The 18,911-nt window shown below is 40.0% G+C and overlaps 2 long non-coding RNA genes across 2 annotated transcripts; both read left to right on the top strand.

The window, feature by feature from the left end:
* The first annotated feature begins 1,067 nt into the window (after positions 1-1,067).
* Positions 1,068-5,303, top strand: LOC116242188 (uncharacterized). Its single transcript, XR_004169685.2, has 3 exons — positions 1,068-1,165; positions 1,826-1,927; positions 4,992-5,303. It is a non-coding gene; the product is annotated as an uncharacterized LOC116242188 (long non-coding RNA).
* A 5,797-nt stretch (positions 5,304-11,100) lies between these two features.
* Positions 11,101-18,692, top strand: LOC149918989 (uncharacterized). The gene is made up of 3 exons (XR_016464290.1): positions 11,101-11,327; positions 17,007-17,087; positions 18,526-18,692. It is a non-coding gene; the product is annotated as an uncharacterized LOC149918989 (long non-coding RNA).
* The last annotated feature ends 219 nt before the right edge of the window (positions 18,693-18,911 follow it).

Raw genomic sequence — 18,911 nt, 5'->3', positions numbered from 1 at the left:
AAACCTCACGTACACAAAGGACATTGGGCTCTCTGTCATCTTGTTCAGAAATGGGATCTCTCTATTTAAAAACAACAACAAAACCACAAAAAACCCACCAAAAAAACAAAACAAAAAAAAAAAAAAACACCCTATAATGTGTGATTCATATTCACTATTTAGTTGAGCACACGGAAGTACCTTCCTGAATCAGGAAGGCAGAAAACATTCACTTACCAGCAAAACAATGTCATTATAAAAAATCAGATATATTGAATGAAAAAAGATCCCATGTTTTTTTTCTGTAGAAGTGAGATACCTTTTGTCAGGACTGGATATCTTTCCATCTAATGTCCTGTAGCTGAAACAGAAGATAAAGGCATGAAGCACACAGTATTGGGAAGCCATTTCCTATTGCTGTTCCAGAGGCTGGACATAGTCTCTGCTAGTTCTCCTTGCCTCACTGAAATGCAAACTGTTTGACTCGTCTCTGTGCCTTCCAGCCAAGATAATCAGACATTTTTAAAGTAGTAAAATCAAAAAAGCACAGTTTAATATTAATGCTATTAGCCAGTGTAGGCATTTTGCATAGCTGGCATGGATCGTCCAAGTGACCACTTTCATTTTTGATTCTGATCTTTCTCCCTGTGGTTCTTCCATCCTTGCAAAAGGATGCTGCTGTGTTAATAAAATGACAGGAAACTGTCTGCATTTCAGGCAGATAAATCATTACCTGTGAGGTTTTCAAAAACCGTGGGAACATTTTTATATACACAATTTTGTTTTTCTTGGTAATGTTTTCCATTTGTTTTTTGTTCTTTTTTTTATTATTATTATTTTTTTTCTTTCTTTCTTTTTTCATGGCAAAACATTCACTTTGGGGCAGAGTCCAGAGAAATTCATTAGGCTTTCTTTTAATGTAGACAGTGACAAGGTTTACTCCGCTGGACAATCCTGCAGACCCCGCACAAGTCCTCTGGGCTCTGTGCCCTCTCCTTCCCATCACCCCCAGCCCCTAACCTCGGGGCTAAGGGGAACAACGCACCCTGTGTCCTCAGTGCTACCTCACAATGACACCTGCTGGTGGCACCGCCCTGGGAGCAGCGCAGCTCCTCTGGTGCTCAGCTGTGTCTTTGTGATGCCTACAGAATGTTTCAAATATATATAGAAACAAATAGGCATTTAGGTATGTATATATATTTAACCCTCTGTGAAATGAATTTCTATCTCCCTTTCAGCGTGATGTGATGGAATTTAGGAAATTTCAAACTGATTTGTTCAGCTGCATTTCCTCATACTTTAACAGCCCCTTCCAAGTGAGGTGGCTGGGCCATGAAAGCAGAGGTTTTTGGCAGTGTACATTTTCTCATCTCAGTCTGCTGAACTATTGTCTTTAAATATTTTTTCTTTGCTAAAATCACTTTGAAAGTACACGTTTTAGATATGTGAAGGGGATCTGTAAGCTTTCTGCTATGTTTATTCATTCCTCAACCTTCCAAACACTTGAGAATTAGAATTATTCAGCTAGGCTTAATGAGGCTGACTCAGAATAAAGTTATATGCATAAAAGTCAAGGATAGGAGACCGATGTGGTGCGTTTTTAGGTGGTTACAGGGTTTTTAATATTAATGCTCATTACTGAATGTTTTAAAGGAGAAGAACTTGGGCTGTATCTTCTCGTCAGTTCTCTCACAGGAGCACTCTGTGGGGCTCTGGGGTTGGCTTGGTGAGGCCCTGCAGCCTGCCAGGGCAGGTCTGAGTCTGCATGCTGCCAGCTCTGCACAGGCTGGTGCTGAAACCACTAAGCTCTTATCTCACTCACTTTTCTTTTGCCTCCATTTTCCAGTCAACAGGATGGGGAAACACTGCTCTGAGTGTCTGTTATGACATGTACAAAGCATCACCATGGCCTGTACTGTGATCACTAACATAAAGCACAACAAAAAGGGTAAGAAAATTTGACCACGGAAAGAGCCTCTGTGAAGCCTTCTGGTTCTGGGTGGCAGGACTGCAGGCAGGAGCACAGGCCTCATGCTGGGACCTGGAACAGGCTGGCTGTTCCATAACTCTGCAGGGATGGGAGTTGTTCAGGTAGCCCAAAGGAGATGCTCATTAGCATGGGAACTTTTCCATCCTGGTCTGAACAAAACCTCCTGGGACTCACAGTTCATCTTTGCAAGCTTATCTGGAGCTTTATCCTGACATCATCTCTGATCCCACTCACACATCAATTAAGAAAAATGCCTTTTGAGTCATCTTTAAGAAATGTTCAAAAGAAAACTCACCTTTTCTTCCCAGACATGCTTTTTGCTGTGTTGAAGTGGCCACAGGACAAAGCCGGGTGACATCCTAGCAGAGCTGCATGGAGAATTTTGTTTAACCCAGCTAGAGAATGACATTCTCTTCTGGCTTGCAGTGAGCATACAAGGGTGCAACTCTCTTCATTTCAGAGGTCCTGCACTTTCACACCATATAAGAAAGGCCTTGGCATCTCTGCTGCAAGAGTAGAGGAAGAAGCACCTTTCGTTTTTCCTAGTGCTTTTTATTCCAATTTTGCTGAGGCCTTCAGAAACAATTTGCACATCTGTCTTTATAATTTTGAGCTGGTAAAACATTTTGATCAGAAAATGCTGACTGCGGGAAAAGGAAACTTTTTGCTGAAATATCTCACTTTAATGATGTAAATATCATATTATGCTCGGATCACTCCCATAAAATTGAGTATTTGTCCTCCACAGCACGATTTTCAGTTTTACACTGTCTTGCAATATTCATACTGTAATTATAAAAAATGCATAAACATAGAATTGCTTTCGGAGTATTTTCTTTCACAGTAAAGTTATGAGATTATTGACTTTTTATCTCATTCCAGTGGAAGTAAAATTAAAGAATCTGAGAATTGCACTAAATAGAAATTCCAAATTTTAATTAGTTTTGCTAAATTTATAAACTTTCCACCCCCAAACTCCCCACTCTCAATCCCAGTCATTTGCAATCCAGGACTTCAGAAGGAAGTCCCACCTGTTTCTTACAGCATGTTGGGGAAGAATGGAGAAAGGCAGGAGAGGGAGGTGTGACCACTGATGATTTGAAACATTAGCAGGAACCTCCATTCCAGTTTTATCTATAAAACTAATTCTGGTGTGAGACAGCTGCTGCCTCTGAAGGCTTCTACGTATCTCTTGAAATCCCAAGGATTTATTTTTATTTTTTTTTTAACCTGTATTGTATCCTCATTGCCCTTGAGCTCCTATATTATAGCTGCTTTCTTCAGAAGGATTTGATAAGAATATCTCTTTTGGACCACGTCAGTGTTAGAGAATTGCTGTCAAGCATCAAGAGATGCTCTCTCTCTTCCCCGGGGCTTTAAAGATGCTATTCTAAAATTAAAGTGTTTGGTATAGATAAGATACTTAGGGTTATAATGAGGTCAAGAGTTGCTGGCAGTTTCCATCTGGATATTTTTTAGAAGTTGATCTGATCCCTGGCTGTGTTATTTGCCTTTTTACATGGGTAAATATATACAGATCATATAGAGACATATAGCCAGAAACAGGAAACTTTTAAAAAATTTTTTTGGAAATTATTCTGATTGCATTGTTGAAGTCAAGTTGCACCGTTTGGTTGTGCTGGCATTCTCCAAAGTGTAATGTGACATGGAATTTGTGATGTAACAAGATATGCCCGCCAAAACCCAATGTGCTTTGTTTTAGTCAGAATGTATTAATCCACTTACTGAATAATTGACCCAAAGAGATTCTGTCAAACACTATTAAATTATTCACTGGATTTCCAAACCAGCAGACAGTGTCCTTTAAATATTTAAGAATAATGTCAAATGATTTTCTACACCAAAAATATTCTTTTTTTTTGCATGTGTATTTGCTTAAGTTCCCTAACTCTTCTCCGTTTCTTAATGAGAGAAGGCCAATTAAGTAGAAGCCAATGCACCCTTCAGAGGTGCCAGGGGAGGGGTTCTCCTGACAGTGAACACCCGGAGAAGGAGCAGCACAAGCTCATCCCACTGAGCTGTCAGACCCTCTGGATGCCATATCATTAGCACATTTTCACTGCCTCACCCTTGTGTTTTAAAGCAAAAGCCAGACTCTCTACATAGATATACATGTATTTTACCATATATCGTGTGCCTCGGCAGCTAAGTTCCCCAAGACAAGGTGCAGCATTGCAGGCTGCACAGCCAAAGCTGTTAAGTGCTTTGCTATTCTCTACCCTCAGGCCTCACAGTGCCTCTCTAGGTGTGCATTATGAGATAACAACCTTGCCGGATCAATTTTGGTGTGGAAAATAGGTTTCCTTAAAAAAGGGACACCAGTATAGCAGCATTCAAGTTCTACCAATTACAGTGTCTGACACCTTTCCCCTTGAAGGTTGCATGCTGAACGAGAGCAGGGTATATTTCTGGCTTGTTTAAAAAGGATAACGACAGGCATCTGATAGCTTACCTTAATTATTCCATTTCCTCCTCCCAATATACATTTTCTAAATCTAATTATAGTGCTTGTGGCCCCTGCTATCAGCCAGCACCCAGAGATTAATGTAAAGCTATGGGAAGGACAGATACCTCCTTTCACGCTTTACACAATGTTGCAAATATATTCCAGCAGTCTTTTGATACTAATATTTTGATATATTCATCATTGTGTTAGCATCTGCAGTGAGTAATATTTACAGTTTATAAGCTCTTCCAGGACCAACTGTTCATATTACTCCTATTAAGTCCATTCAATTTTCCACCTGAAATACCACATTTGTCTAGTCAAGGTTTGACATCTATTTTCAGGGAGGAGTGCGCTTTTAATAACAAGTTTTATTTAATTGTATGTTCTTCTTCTCCCAAAGAATATACTAGGCAATCTGTTATGTATTGTCAATTGACTAAGATGCACTTGGCTGCATTCTCATGTTTATTATCTTGGCCTTGATAAGGGGATATTTTTGTGTGTATGCATCTGTGTGCATTGAGGTATAATTGTTTATCTGCTCTTCCACAGCTTTATTTGGACTGGAATTTGCTGCAATGTCCTCACAAGAACACGAATGCTGTCCAGGGGGTGGGTTCTGCATGTGAGTGGTGGGCAGCAGGCAATCCTCCTTGACAGCTTTGCTATTCCAAGCCACAAGTGGTGTCATATCCAGTGTGTCCTTTTTGTAGACAGCCAGAACCCAAACATATTAAATATTTTATTTGGGAAAAATAAATAAATACAGTAATGATTCCTGTGCTCTGCCCTCCTTTAACAGTGTTTAGAACTGGCTTTAGGAGAGAGCAAGTTCTATCACTCTGATCGGTTTCATAAGAGGAAGCAAAGGCCTTTGTTAACAGAAAAAGAATAAAAATATATGGGAAATTCTTGTACATCTTCCTCCTATCTTTATTATTACTGTTATTTAAAGGGGAGTGGGGAATACTGACATTGAAAATAAAATCTGCAGTTCTGCAAAAACTGAGATTCAAGACTTACATGCCAAAGAATTGTCACAGACATTGGGGAATTCACTGTCTTGGCATTTTTGAACAGCAACAACAAACCAAGACTTGGCACTGGTTTGTCAGTTTGCTTGATAATTGCCAACCCCTATTCACTGCACAGGTAAACCCCCACTTGCAGAGCTTGTGAGAGACATTTCCTGCAATGAACTTCCATCCTTTTCTGTGGATACTTTCTGTGGATAGAAATGCTAGAATTTGTGCCTGGTTAATGTGTGGGAAGAGCATGTCTAAGTCCTCCATTGGCAGTCACTGCATGTAGCACAGGTGATAGACAAATCAGTTGCTGTTTGTGAAAGAATTGGAAGTTTCAGAGTATCTTCTGGTAAAAAATAAATAAATAAATAAAAAATTAAAAGCTGGTGATTTCCAAGGAAAAAAAAAAAAGGAAAATTGGAGTCATATCAAAGGTTTTTGCTTAACAGAATCAAAACATTTGATTCTAATTCTAAATTCATCCCTCTAAAAAAACTGTCTAATAAATGTGTCCATATAAAGGAATGAAAAGCTATAATATTGAAACAGAAATTCTTCATCTTCTTTTTCAGAAATGACATGTCATAGCACTCTGATCTTCCCTGGATGGTTAATTTCTCCATGCTTTTGGTTTCACATTTTGCAGCCTTTTCTCTTGCTTACCTGATGATCTCAGGTGCTTTGGGAGCAAGCTCCTCTTTCAGCACGCTATTTGTACCACACCTGTAGAACCAGGCAGCACAGAGTGATGGTAATGACTGTTCTCTTTCAAGAAGAGCTTTTTTGGGTGGCCTCAACCTCTGCAAAGGATCAAACAGGCAAGAGAGATGGGGATAATTATTTGTAACAGCAGCACTCATGTTGTTCCTTGTACTGGCTATGAGGCAGTGCCTATGGTGTGGCGTTCTTATGTAGTATTTATTACACTAACAGGCATGTACTGTATAGCTTGCTTAAAACATGGAAAACCAATGTTTTTGAATGAATTTGGAGGCCAAATTTGGATGCTGAATCATTGCTGGCTGGGTTACAGTCCTGCAGAACAAGCTTTCCAGGAGAAGGGCTGACAAAGTTTTGCAAAAAAAACCACTTTAAAACTGAAGTTTTAACGCTGCACTAGCAGGCAAGGCGGTGATGCATCAAGATGTACTCTGTGTGTGCTGGTGGATTAACACAAGTGTGAAGCAAATATCTTTTGAATGACTTGATGCCAGAGGGGGCACGTACAACATCCCAAGACAGCTTCAGTGAGACATCTGATGGATTAGATACTGAGGTCAGGTGCTGGTATACCAAGGTCATGCCACATCCTGATTTCCTTGTGCAATTGGGCTCTGATAACAGAGCAGTTGGTGGGACCACCCATCAGATAAACGTGGCAATTTTTGACAGTCTCAAATTATTGTTGCAGCAAGGGAGGTCCTGATAAGATCAGTCAGGCTCTGAAATGATTTAGCTAGCCCTGGTTCTTCTTTTTTTTTCTCCTTTTTTCTTTTTTTTTCTTTTTTTTTTTCTGAGGACACAGCCTGTCTTTTGAATACCAAAGTAGAGAACACTCGTGGAATCTCATACCATCCTTGCAAAGAAATGTGAGGATTGATTTATGGGCTGGATCACTGAGAAACAGTAGTTCTTTGCTCCTTATGATGTTTTCTCGGAAGGTGTGATACCCTCCAGTCAGAGCAGCATGATTTCAGCTGGGTTTCCACAAAAAAGGCTGGGGAAGGGCGGGTGGTGAATGCAGCAACTCCTATAACACAGCAGTTAATAGGACACGAACACATTAATCATGTGACAGATATTGAGTGTAACAGGGCAAGGCAGCAGGTTTTAAAAACAGCCGGTTAAGTTACTACCTGGTAGAAAAAGGCTGACTGCGTGCCCCAAGTTTTATGCCATTAACTGCAATTAAAGTTTTTATCCGCATTTTTTTTTTCTTCTGTTTTTAAATGCTTTTTACTGCCTGTCAGAAAAAAAAGAAAAAAAAAAAAGAAAAAGTATGCAGTATTGGAACAGAGGGTTTTGCAGAACCTTTCCTCTTGATCAGCTGTGGCCCAATCTTTACCTCAGACATTTGCACAGCACTGCACCTTGGTCCCTTTCCCATGCCTCAACTCCAAGTGCTAGATACAGCTGAACTCATCCTGAGGGTCAAAGCAGAGAAGAGAGACTCTGCTGTTGTGAAACTGGTTAGATATATTTCTCCCACCCAGCTTTGTGATCAAAGAAGACCTTATTCTCAGCTGCAACCTAACAATGTGAGTCTCTTCTTTCATGTGACTCTACAGGAAACTTTAGCACTGTATGCCACGTAAGCCTTTGTCTCTTTTATTACCTCCCATCCCATTGGGGAGGAAGGGTCGGGGTGATCTTGATTCATAAAGGCAGATGACCCCATGCCTCCTTCATGTTCTTTATTTAAAGTAACTCCAGTCACTTCAATCATGAAGTTACTGATGCTCCAACACAACTTACTTTTTGTTGCTAAAACCTTCTCTAAACATCAGGAGCAATATAAAACAAAGGAAGAAACCATTACTAGATTAACCATTCCCATGATTTTAGAGGCTTCCTGCACATGCAGATGCCCTTCATTATGAGCCTTTTTCTAGCGCTGCTTGCCATAGTAGGTTCAGATCAAGAGGACAGATTAGCTAGACACGGCCATGAAAGTATTTGCCTTCCTTCTCATATGACAAATTAAGATTTCCAGAATCATATCTCTTGGCCATTACTGAAATAGGCCCTTAGAGTGGGATACAAACAGATGTCACCAGTGGAAAAGAGTCATAAGAACTACCTTCCTGGAGGACATGAAAAGTCCATCTTGCTCATTAATCAGTCTCTGACAGTGATCAAAGCCTGAAGTTTCAAGATGAGATAAAAAATTAATTGCAATGAACAGAGACATAAACGCACCTCACTATTATATGCTGATATGGAAAAAAAAAAGTCATTTTGACTCTGCACTAATCATCAGCAAACGCCAAGCAATGAAAGATGAATGGCATAATGGTGGATTCTATTGCTGAGGATCATAAAATGGAGTTTCACAGACAGGGTTGGCTGTGGCTACACTAAGTACAGCCTCCAGGGGAATGGCTGTATTTGCAAGATGCAGACCATAAATTTGGGTAAGGTATCTGGCTTGCCTGATAATCACCACTTTCAGGAAAGTTTGTGGTCTGGGCTGAGGAACTTCCTTTGCTCCAGTGGATATGATTACTGGTGCAAATCACTGCAGCTTTTTCTGAGCTGATGTAAATGAGCGTTGCTCCACTAGAGAGGAGGAAATCATAGTGATTTGTAGCAGCAGAGGATTTGACTCACAGTTTTCAGATGTTGGCTTGTTTTGACTTTCAAAGGTGGTTACTGGTAGCAAATTGAATTTGGAGGATCTTTGTATTTGGTTTTATGGTCTCCTGAAGTCATTTGACAGTAACAATGCTTAATAACGGCTGCTTGGATTTCATGATGCTAATCAGATGATTTTTTTTTCTTTTTTTCTTTTAATATATTTCTTGTGCTAAGGAGTTTAGTTGAGATGTGCCTAAGAAATAATTTTTCTAGCAAGTCCTGATATATTTTTCTGATAAGTTATTTTAAATTTATTTTATGTTCTCCCAGCTGTTGCCTCTCTGCAATTTCTCTTCAGATCATACCATCAGAATATACTGCATGTTACAGAGTAACTGAGGGAGATGCCTGAGCTAGTTTTAACTGAGTGGTAGTTTGAAATATCACTGCTATGTTTCTTCTGGCATCCAAGCCAGTTTAAAGCAGTTGACTATCTCTACTTGACACTGCTGCCCGGGGTGGAGATAAACACTTCCAACTCTTAGTCAATTAACGGAAAATATTGACAAACGCTCTCACACTTTAACATTTGTTTCTCGGTAGAAAATCCTTTCCTAAGTACATTATGGTGTAGTTTCACTAGTGGCTGTCTAAATACAAATACAGCTCATGCTGTCATCTTTGCTGCCCAGTTCTCTTTCTGCAGAGCATCTATGGGCAAACTCAGGACACGTCGTTCACAGGGGTGAGTGGATGGCTGCTGCCTCTGGCCTGGCCAAAGAAAATCTTGGCCCCAGTGAACTCACTGACAAAGCCATCACTGATTATTCATGGGACTAAATATTTATTGCAGCAGTGTGCAAAGAATGAATTTCTCTTCTAGAAACAGCTGGACTTCTCAGCCAGACTGTCACTTTGAGCTCTAGTGCTAAACAAATCACTCTGTCGTCTTCACACTCTTAACCAATATATCTCTTCTTTTCACTGTGTGGTTCTGATCATATGATGTCATTATCAAAATTAAGAAAGGCTTTGTTTCTTTTTTTCCATTCTTGGCATTTGGATTATGTTTGTTTTCAGGATTTGTTTCCCCAGAAGAATACAGAAAAAAAAAATTTAGGAAAGCATAAAGTTGTCTCATAATTGCCAGAGCACAGATAACTTCTGATGGGTTTAAGTCCACTGACTCCTCACCTGTAAGCTCTATCTGCAGTCCACACTGACTTCCCTGGAGTCTTTTCCCTGCAGACATTTGCATGCATTAGCTAATTCCCTAATTAGCCTAAATGTACTTCGATGGCTCCGTTTTAGTTGTGTATTCATGCTGAGAAGCAGCTGCTGGGCTGAAAGAGGCTCTTGTCTCTGCACTAGAATTGTTGTGCACTTGAAGTCACCGTGGAAGGGCATTCTCGTCTTGCTCCCCATGGGTGTCTGCAAAGTCTCCTGAGGGGCTGGGCTGTGACACCAGGTGAGAAAGCAGAGCCCCAGTGCTTCAGGAATGACCCCAGTGGCAGTAGTGACATCAACATCATTCGCTACGGCAGATGAATATTTGTGGCTTAGACCTCAGGAATACCTAGTTTTATATGGTCAGTGGATACAGAAGGGATCATGAGGTTATACAGATAGATCACCCTCAAGAAACTTGCAAATACACCTCCTTATTTCCATTTGCTAGAGAATACAGGAATCATCTGGCATCAGAAACATAAAATTTTCCAAGGCAGCATATAAGTTGGGCACCCAAAGCAGGTGAACTGGGCTCCACTCTTGGTTGGATCTGTATGGAAATACAAAAAGAAATGAAAAAATGAAGGAAAAATGGAAAAAAAAAAAAAAAAAAAAAAAAAAGAAGCTACTGTATCGTTTGTCATTCTCAGTTATTTGAAAAAGCCCCAAAACTTTTTTTGGTAATTGCTATGCAAACATTTTTGATGTCTGTGTAAAAACATCTGGATGCTTACAGTGGCATCTGGACATAAATATTAAAAGATCAACAAAAACCTGATGTAAATTAGCCATGTGGATAGCCATAAAAACCACAACTACAAAAGCTTACTCTGAGTCTTTGGCAGCAAAAGTGAATGTCTTCTCCCTTGTTTTCAATGTGCTTATGAACTGACATTTAAAAAAGAAGCAGTCTTGTCTAATGGTTTTTCTTTTGTTTTGACCACTCTTAATCAGTCTAGAAATTCCCTAGCCTGATTAAATTGGTAGGGAATATCTCTATGTCTCTCACTTCCTCCCTAAACACTTTGCCAAATGTTGGGTGTTTTATGGGAAAGTTTTGGCTTTGGTTATGAAATGAATGTTTGTAAAATTCCTTTTTCTTCTAGATGCTGCCCAGACTTTCCCTGAATACTATGTGAATGCAGTGCTACAAGCTGAGGCAATCGTCATGGGCAGTCAATTCCCCATGTTATGAGAATTGTGGTTTTGGTGGACTCGGGTTTTGCTGTGACATTCGCACTGGGGAGATGAGCTGTGACTAAATAAGAATGACTCTGAGGTCTGCCTACACAGGATGTCTGAAGGGTAGCCCCCATCTGGTTCTCATGTCAAAAAAGTAAGCTAAAACATTAATTCTGTGATTATTTTTCATTTTGACAGTCTCGTGACTTTTGAGCCCCTCAGGTCTGCAATGCTGCAGGTTGTTTTTTTCCAAAAGTGGCAGGGACATGAAGAGACCTAAGTTCCTTTGGTTTTTAATGAGTATGAGGGCAGAAAATGAAAGATTTTAGAAGCTGACATGAGTCAAACGTGCAAATTGGTTATATAATCCAGGTCTTTTTACCTTCACTTTTCTCTTGGCAAAAACAGGAATTATAGCTTTTCCCCTCCAGAAGTGAATACATGAAAGACTGAGCAGTGCTAGGATAACAGCAATCCATTAATTTTTTTCAGAGAGAACTCAGCTCATCTTGTTCTCATTCTTAATGCGTTCTTCCGGATCTTTTAGTTTGGTTTGTTCTTTCACTGAAGGCTCCAGTGCTATTCACCTCTTTCTTAGGAGTAGTCAACTGCAAGTTGAAGACATCCCACCACCCAAGCTAGACTGCTCAAGGAATGGATTTGTTTTTGTGAAGATGCTTCTGTTTCTTTGTCTGCTAAAGACATACATATTTCGCAATGGAAAAATAAATGTTCTTGCTGATGGTTCCCTGCTGTGGCTGGTAGCCCACTGGGAGATTCTGGGTAGGCCCTACTGCAAGGTGAACAAATGACTTTGAATGACTCTCAAGAACGGAAACACACTGATATTTATACTTGATTTCTGCCCTAATATTTGGTGAGAACTCTATAATTTAAATAAAAGTGCTCATTTTTCCCCAATTTAATGTCTTTTTAGCAGTGTGGGAGTTATAAACATTATAATAATTTTACCACTTTCATATTTAAAAATATGCCCTCTAAGCATTTACATTCAAGATTTGTTTTTCTTCAGATGTGTAAATAACGCACAGCAATTTGCATCTCATGCATAAATCTTTCTCTTGTTGAATGCAAATTAAAAATAATAATAATAATCCAGCCCCCAACCCCCTTCATTTGCCTCTTTTCCCACATCCTCATATTTATGGCAACTCTAGGTGGCTCATTCTTCCAAGGATAAGTTTTGGGGATTTATGTGTGTTTAAAACATTTTCCTACTGGAGTTTTCTTCCACTGTGTAATAAGATGCCTGAAGCTGATTAATAGAGTTTCTTTTTCCAGTCTTAATGAAAATACTTCAGGTTTTATGCATCCTTGATGAATCTCTGTTAAATCACGTGTGTGTATGTGTGCACTTGTGTTGCACTTTCTTGTGATCTGTCCCACATTGTTTCTGGGGACCTTGAAGGCCAATGTCAGTGCTGGTGTAATTGATTTCCATTTGCTGTTAAACCAGAAATGAGGCATTTGTCAGGATAAGTCAGGATGGGCTGCATGGACTCACTACAAAATTTGCTGGAGAAAATGTGCTTTGGAAAGTAACTAGAGCCTGCATTTACAGGAAGCTCTTCTCTGAAGTGCACTTGACATCTTGTCTGGTTGCATCTTCAGTGTACTTTTACTCCACAGATTTCCTGTGCCAGCAGCTTCTTTGCCTATGGATCAGCACTGTGGGGTTCAGCTCACTAAAAATGTCTTCCCTGGAGAAGTCTGGCTGCCTTGGTAAAAATGTGCCCGAAATACCTCATTGAATCATCTCCCTCTGCTCAGACCAGCTCTGCTATTTCTGTCTGCAGAGCCACTTTCTGGCTGCGGAAGGTGCGGGTGCCAGGAGCAGCCCAGTACTGAGAGGCAGGTGCTGAGTGGCACTGAGCAGCACAGTACCACCCTAGCAGGCGGTGGGTGAGCATTTCCTCCACGGCCACCTGATCACAGCAATGCTAATTTTAACATGGTGAGGAAAGACAGGGATGCGATAACAGGATGATCCCAGCTGTTCATCCCGTGGAGGCGAGCGGCACTTTTATTCTGAGAGGGAAGGCAGGAACTCCAGTTTCACTGCACAGGCTGGGGGAGTGAGGAGAGAGGAGTAAAACTTTTGCTAAATTTCTGTTCTGTCTTACAGAAGTGTTTCCAAAGATTCAAACTCTCTCCCCTTCCCTGCAAGATATATTTAGTTTTAAGCTCTCTTGGCTGCTGCACTGATAGCTCCTTACCATTTCCACAGCAATTAATCAGAGTGGGGTTGATTATGCTTTTGTCTGATTGTGTAAACGAGAATCCTTCTGTCTGAGACTGAGCAACTGGCACTGCCCTGCACACAGCCCATCCGTAGCATCACCAGCCCCACCAGAAATAGGAAGGGGAGTGACACCTGCCTCTTCAAATACAGGTCAGAGGCACTACAGGGCAGTGCTTGTGCAGGATGAATAGACAGGAAAGTGAAGTTTTGCATACAAAAATTCTTCACAGTGAAGAACTGAGAGTTCCAAGGAGCTCCAAGTCTCCTAACAGCCTGCTGACGGTTCCTAACCCCATTTTACAAGAGGGACAGGAATGGATGTTTGGGAAGAAATGGTAAAAGCTTTGGCCCAGGCCGTGGGGCTGTCTGGGTCACCCTGTGGCAGCCAGATGCCCACTGAGATCAGTACATTTTGGGAAAGCAAAAGCACAAGAACAACTGTGAGGATGTGTGACACCCTCTATGTATTTGGAAAGGTCAATGGAAAGAACAATGATATGGCAGGAGCTCCCAGTAGTCATATTGTAGATATGAGCTTTACTGTCTTTTCAGCAATTGCTCTTTTCTGGGATACTTCATAGTCAGTGAATCTGGCCAGAAGATACTTGTCTGTCTAGAGTAAGAATCATTGAATCGTAGAATGGCTTGGGTTGGAAAGGACTTTAATGACCATCCTATTCCATGCTGCTGTTGGCAGGACTGCCACCCACTAGATCATGCCACCCAGGAATCTCAAAGCCCAGCACTCAAACAGGAGAGACTTTCTGCATAGGTTTGTCATCCAAAGTGTGGAGGGATTACCCAAAGTCTTAAGATGCAGAGCTGAGTGGGGAGCAGAGCTGCAGTTCTCAATACACCACTCCAGGCACTTGTCTGTAATCCCTCCTTTTCAGTTAGTAGCTGATGATAATTTAAAACATTTCCCCTTAGAAAAGCAGTGGAGTGTTGCTCTCCAAAACAACATGGGTCAAAAATCTCCCCGCACCAGGTAAAACTGCAGAAAATCTTTCTGAGGGACAGGCATATAGTGCGCGTTGTTATTCCACGTGCCTGAGCACTAGGTTGTGTGGTTTCGTTCTGGTTTTGAACAGGATTGATTAGTTGCAACTCCAGTTCAGCTTGTGGAGTGTAACATTTGAATTTGCTGTATGTTTGGCTAGCGGATCACATCCTTAATACAGCCTTACTTGTCAAGCAACCACTCTGTAGGCAGAGATGAAAGCAGCCAGGGAGAACATGTTTCCTTTGCTCACGCAGGAGAAGATGACAGGTAACATTATCTTGACCTCTGAAAGTCAGAGACAGCTCTGAGAGTGGGTAACTTGAGCCAGGACTTCTGCTCATCCTGTAACAACAACACATGCAGTGCTACAGCTGAACTTGGTGGAGAGGGCTCATTCTCTGCCTGTTTTCCCAGCTGGCACTACATTGGTCTGAGTCCTAACCCCTATAAAGGTAGAGAGTTATGTTTAGAATTAACTGGAGAAGGGTATCCTGTATTATTTATAGTTTTAACTACTTTTTCTTTAATGGGAAAGAAAAGCAAGTTGATTTCCTAGCAGATTTTGTGTCTGAATTTTTGGGTGGAGAAACAGCAGCTCCTGGAGTGAATTACATCTTCGAGTGATGTCACGGGGACCATCACTTCAGGGCTTTATTGCTCCCAAAGTAACATCCTGTCTGCCCTTTCCCAGGAATCTAGTTTTATATCACTGACAAACAGCAGAGGAGCCAAAAATATTGTCTGCAGAAGTTAGTAAACTCACATAAGTAGATGTGGCTGTAAACTAAGCATTAATGTGTACATTTACAGATGCTTACTCTAACCCAGATGCAGCTACTGTACCTCAGAGATCTTGTGAATGCAGTGCATAGGCTGCATTACCATGTTCCATGAGGAGCTGACAAAGTCACAGGATGCTTTTTGTTTCCATCTTATTTTTTTTTCCCAGCTGCTAAATTACATTATAAGGCACTAAACAGACACTCAATATTTTCCTTATATAAATTTATCGTGCAGCAATTACTGCAGTTAAACTCATTGCAGGTTTGTGATTGTAAATGGGAGGTGGCAATCAGTGTAATTAGAGAAGATGCGCCTGCAAAACACCCTCTGCATTACAATATTGCCCGCACTATAAGCACCCTGCCACGTGATGTGTCCCTTCTCGGTTACACAGTGTACGTCCTGTGTTGATTCAAGCTTGAATTACACAGTAAATCTTGCTGGTGAATTTATAGACTGTCCCTTTGAAGGCAGATCTGTGCCAGCCTATTTATTTAAAGTCCTTTTTTCACTGCAGCGGCATGCTTTTGAGATGTAATACCTTATGTGCAAAATCCCAGAGTGACAGCGGCTCTGGAAACTCATGATACTTATAATACATTACATATTATCAATAAAATGTTGCAAGACATGTCATAGATCTTATTAACATAACTTTAAATTATGGGTACAAGTTTGACCTATCTGTTGATGGATTAGAAGCAAAGCGTGGATTTTTAAACAGAAGTAAGAAGCTCAGGGCATCATTAAACAAACTGTTCCGTGTAAGATGTCTATATCACCATAAAAAGTCACAGCGTACCTGAAAAGTTGGCCACCCCCAAGGTATGATACAAAATTTAAAGAAAACTAGAAATAACTTTCAAGTTTTTTTTTTTTGTTGTTGTTGTTTTGTTTTTGTTTTTGTTTTTTTTTTTTTAATTGCATTTTTTGCTGCCCCAATATGGCTTCTGATTCAAATTGCTGCCAGAGATCTTGACTGCTTTAAAATAGTTTGCTCTGTGCTTCTCCCCATTCCCCCTCCAGGCAAACTGAAGAAAATAAATAAGGTCTGAGCGTCCAGGAGACCCCAGCAGTAACCAAACCTTTGGGCACAGCTGAGGCTTAGGTTGCCCGCCTACACATCTCATATCTGCGTTGAAGTTCATTATGTCAGGACTAGAAAGTGCAGCGACAAAGAGAGTCCAAGCTGAGGATTAGAATTGACTCCTCAGACATGCAGGAGCCCGTACTGGCAGCCTCAGCTGCAGCTTTTGGGAGTTAGATCAGAAGCTGATCTTTTATTACATATTTTCTCTAAAACATCTAGGCAATCTGTGCGTGTTCACTTGTTTTAATTTATGGATATGCATTTTTTATTTAATTGTGGAGCCTTTGCCACATCTCTTTGTGGTGGGCACTGTTGTTCTCACTTTGGTACAGGAAGAATTTAAAGCAATCCATTTAAATGTCTTGCCTAAACTTCTGTAAATTAACTAGGATGGGACAAAGAACATCTCAGGGTGTCCTATTTCCTAGCTCTCTGCTTTACTCTGGAGATACTTCTTTTTTTTGGGGGGTGTCATTGGGAGTAGCCTTCTGTAGGAAGTTATATAAAGCTCTTTTTCTCCATGCTTTAGCTTTTAAAACATTGAATTTTGCTTGTAGGATGTGAACTCCTGATTTTGAGGAAGGGTGGGGGAAGTTTCCTAACTAATCTAATAAGGATGGGAGCGGGAGGGCAAGAATCCCTGAAATGATTGCCATTTTGCATTATTATTATTATTGTATCATTTCTGGTTCAGGTACAAAACCATGACTGAGAGACTGTTCTGTTGGCCTGGGAGGGAATGGGGAGAGACATTTAAGAGAAATGCGTCCGGCTGGTGAGTGACGTGGCGTGCTATTAATAATGTTTGTTCTATTGGAGGGGACAGTCTTGTGCCATTAATGAAAAAGCTACCTCAGTCCATTGCACATCAAATTAAGAGACCGCACACACACACTGCAATCCCCATTCCCTCCCTGAGCACTGATCAGTAATAATTACCTTTTGGGTAGGGGGTGGACAGAGATAACTAAATACTTTCAGGTTAATTATTACTCTTCTGGGCTCAGGAAGATCCTAGCATTTTAATAACAGCAACCTTTTTGTGCTGGAGGTCCTTTGAGACGTGAAATTGGCAACAACAAAAGAGCATATATCTTTGGACAACAGCACTCTAAGTCATTCTACTGCTTTGTTGTTCTTTTTTTTTTTTAATCTCTCCCAGACTGATGTAAAAAGCTTTCTTTGACGAGTTTAAAAATGTTGCTATTCATTCCTACAGTCTTGTATGCTGAATAAATATAGGCACAAATAAGAGCAGCTTTAGCCCTGCACCAGACTTCCCCGTCTCTTTCTGTTAACCTTAAAGTTCACTGTGCTGAAAGCTAATAGCGCCTAGTTGTCAAGAAGCCAGAATAATGACATTTTGTGCCATTATTCTAATGTGTTTTTCACTGTACATTTTCTTTAATTATTTGCATGAGTAACATCATTATGCATTCATGCCAATACAATTCTGATAATTAATTTACATGATGGCAATTTCTTAATGATTTTGATGTCAAAGTTAATAGCAACAGCTGATAGTTGATCTGTTGGTGCTGACATAAATTTAACTTTTAATGTATTAATGCCAAAACCAACAGCAGCCTTACATTACGCTGGAGAAAAATAAACACCCATTGGGTAAAAATTTCAGTGGAAAAGTCTTGATCCTTACCCAAGGTTCATAGGTTCAAAATAGAACCAAGGCCCCTAGACATGTTACATGTCAGATTCTTACTTTATCTTGTTTTATTTATTTATTTGCATCAGTAATATTACTGATGCCTGAGATTTAAGAGATCAAATTAGGTGATATCATGTAATAGCTGATGTTCTCTTGCCTCCAGCTCATTGCATATATTCTGTAATGGGGAAAAAAAAAAAAAAGAAAGAAAAAAAAGTATTAATTAAGCTTTTATCTTTCTGGCTCTTTAAACGTGAACTCCAAGCTGCACTGCAGTGGGGGAATCTGGAACTGGTGTCTGAACCTGAACCTCATATCTTGCTTTGTGATTTCAGTTTGCACTGTGTGGTAGTGACATCAGCAAAGTAAACTTGATGTGGAGGCAAATACTGTTAATGTCAGTAAAACAAGAAACAGATCAATGCATAATAAGGCATGAAAGATCAATACTTTTAGTACATTTTTATTATATGGAAGTGATCTGTAAATTAAGCAATAACTGCATACTATTCATCTGCTTGCTTTTTTTATTTTTTATTTTTTTTAGGCTCCTGCTAAATATTAAAAAACAATTAACACAGAATACAAGTGCATTCTTCAGCTATTGTCCAGGTGCTCTGACAATGTCCTTAGAGACTTATAGACATTTTTATTTACCAGTTAAATAATTTACTACACCTCAATATTGAAAAAATGTATGTGGAAAAAATTACAATATCCATAAGATGGTGATGGTTGTTTCCCTTTATTTTTTTAATCAAAAGTGAACCCTCATTATGTGACACAGTTGCTAACATAATATTTATTTCCATCCACTTCAGACAGTTAAATGTATAGGTGAAATATTAAAAAATTTTACAAATAAAATTGATCCTGCCTTGTATTTCAACCTTTTCCCCAGTTGGTTTTTCAGCAATTTTTATCACTAAGAAA

Source organism: Phasianus colchicus, chromosome 2, assembly GCF_987193195.1.
Source record: "Phasianus colchicus chromosome 2, bPhaCol1.hap1.1, whole genome shotgun sequence".
Lineage (NCBI taxonomy): Eukaryota > Metazoa > Chordata > Aves > Galliformes > Phasianidae > Phasianus > Phasianus colchicus.
The sequence above is the reverse complement of the archived record's forward strand: the minus strand, read 5'-3'. Positions and strand labels throughout refer to the sequence as shown.